This window comes from Micromys minutus (genome assembly GCF_963924665.1).
Source record: "Micromys minutus genome assembly, chromosome: 22".
NCBI lineage: Eukaryota > Metazoa > Chordata > Mammalia > Rodentia > Muridae > Micromys > Micromys minutus.
This window is the reverse complement of record NC_137957.1, coordinates 41,036,641-41,049,045: the sequence shown is the minus strand read 5'-3', so window position 1 is coordinate 41,049,045 and position 12,405 is coordinate 41,036,641. Positions and strand designations below refer to the sequence as shown.

The window sequence follows — 12,405 nt, the reverse complement described above, 5'->3', positions numbered from 1 at the left end:
GCTTGAATTTTGGCTGACTCGGTCTTGTGTAGATCTTATGTGGACAACTGCATGTAAGTTCGCAAATGGAGCGGTCCTGTCACGTCCTGAAGACAGTGTATCACTCTGATTCTCCCTGATCTCTGCTTTTTCTGTCATGAAGGTCCCTAAGCCTTGTGGAAGGATGTGGTATAGATGTCCCATCTGGGGATGATCACTTCATTAATAATTATTTTCTGTCTGTGACCAGTTGTGAGTCTCCACATTAACCATCATCCTCTATACAATGTACCTCCTCTGATGATGTCTGAGAGCTTCACTAATCTAAACTTATAGAGATACTAATTTAGAGGGCAGTTTGATATGTCCATTTGGTGGATTAATAGGTTCACTCTTGGAGCCTGTGAACTCTCAGGCCAGATGTCTAGAATATCCCGTGTGTTCATCCCATGGACCTGGCTTTGAAACTGTCATAAAGCAGTTGGTTGTCCCCACAGCACTCATGCCACCACTGCTGTACACAGGGCATCTTGTCACCACACCAGTCATTAGTGCAGTTCACAGTGTTCAGAGATGATGATAAGACACTTAGAGACTCTGAACTCCTCCTGCAGCCTGTGTAATACATCTCTACACTATGAAAGTTAGCCGTTCAGGAAACTTCCTGATAAGTACCAGTTTGGTTTCTCTGTGTCGAGTGATCAATTTGTGTGTGGTTCTTACTTTTGAATTCAGTTGGACAACTAAGAGCCATGGAATTAACCTGAATTGTTTGGGGTAATCCAGGCCACAGCTGACCAACAACATAAAGGAAGATATCCTAATCTGGCACTGGGCTTTAAATTTGGCCACTTATACTTGTCCTTCGTAGGGCAATTCCAACACAAACACACACACACACACACACACACACACACACACACACACACACACACACTGGGGGGGGGAGAGATTATATGCAGGTTTCCTTGGCTTTTTAAAGCATTTTCAATGTTAGCTATCTCTTCTCCCAAAGTAATATGTCCAATAGAAAATGGAAAATTTCATGGAAACCCATACTAATTACACTATTAGTTATAAAAGCAAAATTTATGAATAATGCCCTACTAATTTGTGAAATTTCTTTTCTTTAATTCTTAACATTTAGCAAAGAGCTTGACAATAAATATTTACTGAGTAGCCATAAGAATAAATGGACAAATTTGGTATGAGTTCTTAAAGGAGTTATATGAGGTTGGGGAGAAGGCTCGTCAGTAAAGTGTGTGTCAGACAGACATGATACCCAAATTTAGATCTACAGCATCACTATATAAAGAAGCCTGGTAAAGCCATGTATACCTGCAATCGCAGTGCTGGTGAGATAAAGCATGATCCCTGGAGATTGCTAGCCAGCCTGTCCAACCAAATCTGAAAGGTCCACACTCAGTGAGAAGCTGTGCCATACTAATATACATGTGTACATGAACATGCACACAAACACACAACACATACGTATGCACACATACACATAGTATACACATTTACACACATACACACAAATGTTTTCTATATATATATTATGTATGTATACAGAGAGAGAGAGAGAGAGAGAGAGAGAAGCCATATGAGACCACCAGCTATAAGTACTAAATGAAACTAAGTGTTGTTCTAAACCATGTTATTATTATAATAAGGTAACTATTTCATATATTTATTGACTATGAGAAACTCCAAATCTCTTATATTTTCTGTTGAAATTCACTAAAATGTAACACAGGATCAATACATGTAAATCTACATAATTGTGGTAATACATGAAGTAATGTATCATGATACTCAATTTAGTAAAAATATATGAATAAAGGACTATTTGAATAAAATAATTATAAAAACAGATATTAGACAGTATGCTATTACAAAATGACAGTAATTAATAATGGCCCCGAAAGGTATTCTCCTGTCTTTTCAGCCCTGCGCTCCCTCTCTCTCCTGTCACAACAGTTGCACATGATTAGCTTAGCAGTCATTACTCTGGAAACTTACGAGAAGTATGAAAGATAGTCCTTCGGGCTGCCAGTAAGTGTTATAGAACATCAGAAGATACCAATTGAAATAGAAATAAAGTGAAAATGGGATAGAGATATTTACCCAACATAAAAACTGTGAACATAACCACAAAGGAAAAAAAGAAATAGCCTTGACTCCCAAAAAGTAAATGTTATTAAAGCATCAAAAATACTAATTAAAATAGACATAAAGTGAAAATGGGGTAACGATATTTATAATAATTGAGCTGTTAAATGACCAATACTTAATATATAAAAGTCCTTCATAAGAGCACAGGAAATACTACCATGACACTGGGAGAAACCAGGCTAAGTATCAGACTAGAGATCACAAGAAAGAACAAGATAAATATCTAGTGCAGAAATGGAGAAATGCTTATCAATACAAAATATCACAAATATTACCTGAAATTATAACTTTATGTCACAAAGTATTTAAAGTTTATTTTTTAATGAAGATATGCCCCACACTTAGTAAAGGCTTATTAAAGGCATTGTGAAACAGGCATACACTAAAGGTAGCAGAGATTTATACTAATTTAAGTCTAATAATTAATTTTTCCTCTGCACCAATAAAATGCTCACAAAATATGGGGAAGAAATCTTTAAAAATATTTTTATTCTAGCAGCATTTTCACAGCAATGATTTTATTTGAATGCAAGATGAAATTAAAATATTATGGAATTATTTAAAATTAATTTACTCATGTAATAGCAGCTAACAAACTGAAGTTTCCTTTTTCCCTTCTATGTGGTGCCTTATAGCATAAGCCCCCACTTCTCCAGATGTGAGACAGGGCTGTTTGACATTCTCCTGAGATTTTGACTCATATTTCAGGAAGAATTCTTCCTGAAAGTTTCTACTTAAAGTGCTTTCTGCCATTACCAAATGTTGATAAAATAATTTGATTTTCTGTATTTCCTCCTAAGCCGAGTGCTTCTCCCTTTATTCCATCCCTTCCCACCATAGATTACAATGTATCCATGAGGTTCCACCCATTTGCATGAAAGCTGACATTATTATTTTCATTATTTTATTTTCTATTATTCTTAATGAGGACTGCATGATTTTAATATGCAGATCATTCAGTTACTTTCAACCCGTTCTAGATCTTACAACAAAGAAAAATTTTTATCTTAAATTAGATATTATACTAATATAATTTTATGTATTATCTATGTAATAATCTATTTGTTATCCCAGTTAAACCAGACAGTGATTTTTTTGGAGGAAATTATATATTAGTTCCATTTCAGCAATACAGATACTCAACTGTAAATATCATTGTTATGATTTGAACCCAATTTTACTCTGCTCCAAATCTTATTTGATTTTTTAAACACATGATAAATTTACAAAAAAATATGTCTTTTAAATTTAATACACAAATGAATTGAATATTTGTTTTATTTATCATTAATACAAAGGTGAAGAAACAGACCTTAGAGGTAGAGGTGACCTTTAGACTTAATGGCATTTTTGTTCCCCTTAAGAGAAATTCACACAAGACTGTATATTACTCTTGCAAACTTCTGATGACTTACGAACTGATTACTTTGTGAGTTATTTTCGTGCATTTGCTTTATGTTCTTATGTCAGTTAATTTTGAGCATTGTTTCAGGAAGTGAGGTTCAGAGGGAAAATAAAAACTTTTAGTAGGTATGTTGCTAAGTGTTTTTAAAAAAAACTTAGCAGAAAAAATAGAAACCATTAGCTATGATTAATTTTAATATCATCTTTAATAATATATATCATCTAATAACAACCATTGCTACGGCACTGCCTCCAGTTTACCTCAATGAATGCTATATGTATTTATTCTAAACTTCATGCCATTTTGATGAAGGGCTCATATTGTCACTTCTTTCTGACTTAAGCATTTTCTCTCCTCTAACATAGTATTCCTAAATGATACCGTCCCTGGCAATGGCTTTTATAAATACCATGGAAGTTGCATTCTTTTAAACTATAATTTTCGTATTCATAAAAAAGTCTGGTTATTTGTATTGTGTAGGAAGACATTTAAATAATTATAGCAAACATGGTACAATGGCTCCTATGCTGGTGGCTTTGAACTGCTGAGCGAGCTGGGATTATCCAACAGCTCTTTGGTATATTTCAAGAAGCTTCACCCCCTGTCCTCATATAACACACTTTCAGAATTGTGGTTTTTCTATGACAGAGGACACGTTACCCAGAATGTGCTCAACACACAATGTTTTCATCAGAAACATTTCTTAAGATTTAGAAAGGGCAGGTAGAGTTCTGGGAAATTATAAATCAATGCACACGTGCAAACATTCTCTTTTATTCACACAGTGCTATCGCCTCTCTGGCCTTCTGAGAAAATGTCATTTGTAAATCATCAAATTATTATTATTTTATCTTATTTTTAAACTGAAACTGAAGAACTGACAGAAATGATCACCATCAGAATTTAGCAGAGGACTTCATGGTGCACTTTCAAATATCAGAGAGATAATGAGGAAATAGAAAATTCCATTATTATTAAAATAGACACATTAGTCCGACAACTCAATTCAAGTGGACTAATTCTTTTCAAATCAAACTATCATATCCACCCAGTATGATACAGGCTATGTAAGTTTAATTAGTAATCCAGTCGTCTTTTGTAAAGAGTCATATATCCAAGCCCCAAGTTTAACCATGGAATTGTAGCAAATATTTAAAGAATTAACAATTCTAGGCAATCTTTTCCTAGAAATGGAAAAAAGTTTCCTAATAGAATTCATGAAGTTAGTAATTCCTCCTTTTCTGTTCCAAAATGGTGTGTGCGTGTATGTGTGTATGTATGTGTGTATGTGTATATGTGAATGTATGTGTATGTGTATATGTGAATATATGTGTGTATGTGTATATGTGTGTGTGTTTGTGTATACTCACACGTGTACATACTCATACACTACACTAGTACAAAGAAAGCAGTATCCCTTACCATTATAGGGGGAAAGAATGTTAGCAAAGTATTAGAGAACAGAATTCATCAAGTACACACATATATAAAAATTGTGTAACTTTATCAAGTACAATTTATTCTATAACTACATTTGTTTAATACTGAAAATTAGTGAACAATCATATTATTTGAAATAAAAAGTCAAAATTCAATGTCCATTTATGTTTCTAATACTTTCAAAAGAAGAGAATGTGGTTGAACTTTCTCAGCATGACTAAGAGCACACACTTTAAAGAAATGCTTTGTCGCCATTGTTCTTAGTGAAGATCTGAATATGTTTCTTCCACAATTAGGAATCAAGCAGTCTTTTTTTCACCACTGTTATGAAGCACAGTGCCAGAAGATTTAGCTGTGCAATAAAGGCAAAGATAGAAATAAATGCATGAAGATTAAAAGAGAATAGGCGTATGACGTTCTCAAAACAATTAATAAAATATTATATTTTTAAAAATAAGCAATAAAGCTATTGCTATTTGCACATGAATTATCTATTTAGAAAATTCTAAGAAATTTATAAAAATGCATGGTTACCTGCACAAGATCTGTATAGGATTGGGCATGTCAACCTTCTATCATAAATAGAGGAGGGTCTTATGAGGCACATAGCTCTCCCTGGGGGGCCAGTGGCAGCTAATGATGACTGAAGGAAATGTAGTTATCCTCTTCAGTGATATGGCCACTGGCAAATAGTTCAAGGATAAACAAATAAATGATTTCCACAAAGTTATGAAATACAATATAACTTTTAAAATGATATTTGTATGTAGTACTAATGAATGACTAGGTCTAGAAGTTTTAAAAATATAATTTATAATTATAAAAATGAACCAAAATATTAGAAATAAATTTAAATGAAGAACTAGACACAAATCTAACATTGTATTGTAAGTGTAATTTTTTTTGCATTCTGTGGTTTTTATGTCAAAACTAGTACAATTTTATAACATTTCCCTTTAATGATTAATTTTAGCCATTGTTGTTTTAAGATAGAAGCCATCACACTACAGATAAAATTCCACTAACTGTGCCTCTTTTAGTCTACAGTATCTTCTTTTTCACCTTCATTTACTTATTTATTTGCTTTATATCTCAATTACAGCCCCTCCTCCCAGTCCCACTCTTACACAGCCCTTTCCTTATTCTTTCCCATTCTCCCTGGAGAAGGGGAAGCCCCCTTAGCTACCACTTCTCCCTAGAACATCAAGTTTCAGCAGGACCAAGTGCATCCTTTTCTACTGAGGCCCAACCAGGCTTTCTAGGCAGGGAAGGGGATCAGAAGGCAGGTAACAGAGTCAGGACAGCCCTTCTCCAATTGTTAGGGGACCCACATGAAGACCAAGTGTAGTCTGCAGTATTTTCAACATAATTCTGTATTCCTGATACAATTTAAATGGTCACTTTCACGTGTCTTGTGTCTTTAAACAGAAACTTTTGATACAGCATAATGAATTCCCATTAGTAATTTTAAGTTTTGTTTGTCTGGAAACTCTTTATTATTTCCATCTCATTTCTGAAGGATGGTTTAGACAGATAAACCATCTTTGGTTGACAATCCTACGTTTTCTTCAGCTCTTTGATGGTCTCCTCCTACTCTTTGCTGGCCTGAAGGATAAGGGCTGAGGAATCTGCACATTATACTAGGATGTTCTAGTAGGATCTATTTCTTGATTTCCATTATTTCTGACTTTAATTTTAGTGGATATATAATTATATGGGCCCTGTGATTATGTCTTTAATATGTACAGAGGTTGTAGTTGAAAAATATTACAAAGTTTTGATTTAAGAAATTTAAACTCTGAAATACAGAGATACCTCTGTTTATGGTTTAGAAAACTCAGTATAGTAAAGATTAATACCAATTTTCAGTTTTGCTGTAATTCTTATCAAAATCCAGATGACACTTCTTACAGATAAGTTTGGCCTTGGTTGTTTTACTGGGGGCAAATCATTATTTGCATAGCAATGTAAAAGAAGTAGGAAAGCTAAGATGTTTATAAAATGTAAGGAGGGATGAGGAGCCAGTGTTCGAACGTGTTCATAGCGACATTACTGAAGATGGTAATGATCATTAGTGAGAGGAGATATGTGTTCGTCAGTGGAATAACAACAAAATAACTCCAGGAGCCCCTCTAATAGGCTCAATGCCAAAGGCTCAAATGTGCTGTAGAGTGTATGTGTCTAGAGTTAGACTAACTGGACATACAAAAGCAAAAAATAACAACAACAATAATAAAGCTTGACTTATGTGAAAATAACTCCAGGTGATTAAGAATCTAGCACATCTAACATGTAAAGATACTGTTTGGAAAATATAGAGTATCTAAAGCTTTAAGGTCTAAATCTAGCAAGGATGTATAGTTGACACTGAAAACATGGCTCATAGAAAAACTTATCTGTATGCTTCACCAAAATGAAAATGTCTTGGCCTAGGGAAAATGCCATTATGAAGACTAACAGACAAGCAGACAAGCTACCTACAAAAGAATCTGTCCAGAATATATATATAGTGTGTGTGTATGTATATACATATATACATTACACACACACACACACACACACACACACACATATATATATATATATATATATATATATATATACATATATATATATATATATATCCTTTAAAATGAAGCAAAAACTATAATATGCCCCACCCCAATTAAGGGACTTCTTAGTGCAGTAAACATAGATATGAGAAGCACATAAGATCAGAATCATTTATTCATAAGGCAATGCAAACTAGGGCTTCCGTGAGACATCAGCACAGTCAGTAGGATGTTTACAAGACCCCAGATGGGGCATGGGGTGGGGATGGGGTAAACCAATGTTCATGTTAGCAAGGCAATATAGCCACATCATCCTGAGAAAAAGTTTGTGATTTCTTAATACACGAAACTATCCTAAACCCTTGGAAATTTAGACCATCTAAATGAAAACACTTCTACACTAAGACCTGGACATAAAACATATAGTGGTATCATTACTAATAGCTAGACCTGGAATAACCTAGTCACCACACAGCTGTGAAGAATTAATCACAAATAGCCCTGATGTTATTCATCAAATAAAGGTGCAAGCTATGGAAATGCACAAGAACTTGGACTAGGCTAAACTGCAAAGAACCTGTTCCCACTGGCTATATGCTGGATGGGACTATTTATGTAACATTCTCGACATGATGAATCTAAAGAATGCACAGCAGATTTGTGTTTCCTAGAGCTAAGGAGGAGGTGAGGCAGGAGGGAAATGAGTGTAGCTCTACATGGCACCAATGGAATCCTCATGAAGACAGAAATCTGTTGTTCTTAATCCCAGTTGTGATGTAGGATAGTTTGGTGAGATGCTACCACTGGGAAAACAAGGAAAGAATCACATGAGCTCCTTTCTAATCAATCATTAGAATTACATCAAAATTTACAGTTCTTCAAAAAATATATATTCTAATTTAAGCCTTAAGCTGTTGTTTTTTTATAAAGCACTGTGCACATTTATGTGTAAAAGTTCCTTTCTCCCACACAGTGATGCATACTTCCTATTTCAGTTGCTCAGAGCATATCTTCTATAATCAGTTGCATAATTACCTTCCTGCTGTTCTTAAAATGAACCAAATCATTTAAAATTTTTACATTTTAAAACAAACTGGAAAATAAGCTGGTCATACATATATTTGACTCGGGGCACTTAATTTGACCTGAACATCTCTGAAATATTCATGTGTGAATATTTAAAATACTTAATTAAAATGTTTGTAAGAAAGCTGTGACTGTTTTCATGTGAGTAGAGCTTCATGAAAGTATGAAGTAAACTCCACAAAATGCTTTCCTATTCCTTATTATCCACACCGAGTCTAGAGCTGCCTAACATTTTTACTGACTAAAACTAAAGTCCAAAACTTTATCTTTCATAAATATATATACACTATATGTGTATATATAATAATTTCAATGCAAGTTCATAAAAAGAAACATATTTCATATTCTTTGCTCTGAAAACTTTATACTCATGCTTATATATATATATTAAATATACAGGAATATGTTAGTAGTTTTATAATCTGTCTCTTTTAATAGAAGATGAGAATATATGTTAATCCATAGCCAAGCATCTCTATAAAAATATAATAAATCAAAGAAATGAAAGATAGAAGTGATAAGATTCTTAATTTTTTTTTCTGCCTTGCTCTTAATAATATATCTAGTGATTACAGAATTTCAATATGCAGGGGCTAATGAGAGCATTTATTTGTCAAACCATTTGCCTTGCAAGATTGAAAACCAAAGTAAATTGAAGATCCTATATAAATGTCAGACATGTGGTGGGTATCTTTAGTTCTAGAGCTGAAAAGTGGGGACAGAAGAATCCCTGGGAGCTATGGGCAACTAGCCTACATGGTAGTAAAGTCAAGAAAGACCCATGTCACTTCTGGCCCAAGTCCAGACCCAGCCCAGTTTCATCAGGACTGCCCTTGGCTTGCTGGGTGCCTGGAAGAGCCATAGAAGGGTGCTTACTCCTGAGCACAGCTGTGAGTCATTAAAAGCCTCCCAAACAAACAAACAAGCAAACAAACAAAAAATCCCAAGACATGATGGGTTTAGTGCAGAATTCTATCAGACCTTCATAGAAGACCTAATACCAAAACTCTCCAAGGCATTCACAAAATAGAAGTAGAGGGAATACTAACCAATTCATTCTTCTAAGCCACAATTACACTCATTCCTAAATCATACAAAGACCATACAAAGAAAGAGAGCTTCAGAACAATTTCCCTCATGAACATTGATGCAAAATTATTCAATAGAATCCTTTCAATATGAATCCAGGAACACATCAAAATGATCATTCAACATGATCAAGTAGGCTTCATTCCAGGGATACAAAGATGGTTCAATGTATAGAAATGCATCAATGCCATCCACTATATAATCAAACTCAAAGAAAAAAACGACATGATCATCTCTCTGGGTGCTGAGAAAGCATTTGACAAAATTCAGTACCCCTTCATGTTAAAAGTCTTGGAAAGGTCAGGAATTCAAGGCTCATATTTAAACATAGTAAAAGAAATATACAGCAAACCAGTAGCCAACATCAAGCAAACTAAATGGTTAGAAACTTGAAGCAATACAACTTAAATCAGGACTAGACAAAGATGCCCACTCTCTCCCTGCCTATTCAATATAGTATTGAAAGTACTTGCCAAAGCAATCAAACAGCAAAAAGAGGTCAAAGGGATACAAGTTGGAAAGGAAGAAGTCAAAATATCAGTATTTGCAGATGATAGGATAATATACTTAAGTGATCTCAAAAATTCTACCAGAGAACATTACAGCTGATAAACAACTTCAGCAAAGTGCCTGAATATAAAATTAACTCAAAAAAATTAGTAGCTTTCCTCTACTCAGAGGATAAAGGCTAGGCTGAGAAAGCAATTAGAGAATTGACACCATTCACAATAGTCACAAAGAATGTAAAATACTTTGGTATGAACCTAACCAAGCAAGTGAAGGACCTGTATGACAAGAACTTCAAGTATCTGAAGTAGGGAATTGAAGAAGACCTCAAAAGGTGGAAAAGTCTCCCATGCTCATGGATTGGAAGGACCAACATAGTAAAAATGGCCATCTTGCCTAAAGCAATCTTCAGATTCAATTAAATCCCCATCAACATTCCAACTCAGTTCTTCATAGAGTTGGAAAGAGCAATTTTCAAATTCATTTGGAATAATAAAAAACACAGGATAGCAAAAACCATTCTCAACAATAAAAAACCATCTGGGGGGAATCACCATCCCTGATTTCAAGCTGTATTTCAGATCAAATGTGATTTAAAAAAAGATACTGCATAGTGTTGGTACAGACACAGGCAGGTAGATCAATGAAATAGAATCAAAGACCCAGAAATGAACCTACACACCTCTGGTCACTTGATCTTTGACAAAGAAGCTAAAAACATTCCATGAAAAAAGCACAGCCTCTTCAACAAATGATACTGGTTCAGGTGGCAGTCAGCATGCAGAAGAATGAAAATCGATCCTTTCTTATGTCTTTGTACAAAGCTCAAGTCCAAGTGTATCAAAGCTTTCCACATTAAACCAGTTATACTGAAACTAACAGAACAGAAAATGGAGAAGAGCTTAGAATACATAAGCACAGGGAAAATTTTCCTGAAGAAAACACAAATGGCTTATGCTCTAAGATCAAGAATTGACAAATGAGACCTCATGAAATTGCAACACTTCTTAAGGCAGAGGACACTGTCTAAAGGACAAACCAGAAACCAACAGATTGGGAAAAGATCTTTACCAACCCTATATCTGATAGAGGACTATAATCCAATATATACAAAGAACTCAAGAAGTCAGACTTTAGAGAATCAAATAATCTTATTTAAAAATGGATTACAGAGCTAAACAAAGAATTTTCAACTGAGGAACATTGAATGGATGAGAAGTACATAAATAAATGCTCAACATCCCTAGTCATCAGGGAAATGCAAATCCAAACAACCCTAAGATTTCACTTCACACCAGTCATAATGTCTAAGATCAAAAGCTCAGGTAACAGCAGATGCTGGCGAGGATGTGGAGAAAGAGGAACACTCCTCCACTGTTGGTGGGTTTGTAAACTGGTACAACCACTCTCAAAATCAGTGTGGAGGTTCCTCAGAAAATTGGACATAGAACCTAACTATGCCACTTCTGGGCATATACCCAAAAGAAGCTCCAACATCTAACAAGGACACATGCTTCACCATGTTCATAGAAGCCTTATTTATAGTAGCCAGAAGCTGGAAAGATCCCGATGTCCTTCAACAGAGGAATGGATACAGAAATTGTGGTACATATACACAATGGAGTACTATTCAGCTATTAAAAACAACAACTTCATGAAATTCCTAGGCAAATGGATGAAGCTAGAAGCTATCATCCTGAGTGAGGTAACCCAGTTACAAAAGAACACTCATAGTATGTACTCACTTATAAGCAGATACTAGCCCCAAATGCTCAGAATACCCAAGAAACCATCCACAGAACTTATGAAGCTCAAAAAGAAGGAAGGCCAGAAGGTGGATGACTCAGTTCTTCTTAAAAGGAAGAACAAAACTTTCATGGGCAGAATAAAGGGACAAATAGAGGAGCAGTGATTGGAGAAAAGATAAAATCATCCAGAGTCTGCCTCACCTGGGGATCCACCCCATATGCAGCCACTAAACCCAAGCACTATTGCTGATGCCAAGTAGTGTTTACTGGCAAGAACCTGATATGGATGCCTCCCCAGAGGCTCTGCTACAGCCATATTGATACAGAGGAGGATGTTTGCATCTAAATATCAGCAAGGCCAGCTCTATTGTGCTGCCCAGATAAGATAAAAGGCCTGCTCTCCTGAGTGCCAGCAGGTGAAAGG

At 35.1% G+C, this 12,405-nt stretch overlaps 1 protein-coding gene across 3 annotated transcripts in view; it reads left to right on the top strand.

Annotated features, from left to right (window-relative positions):
• The window catches only part of ANKS1B (ankyrin repeat and sterile alpha motif domain containing 1B), a gene marked incomplete at both ends in the record, with an annotated part of 1,047,539 nt that overhangs the window by 437,799 nt on the left and 597,335 nt on the right, over positions 1-12,405 (top strand). The gene's annotated exons all lie outside the window — the stretch shown is intronic.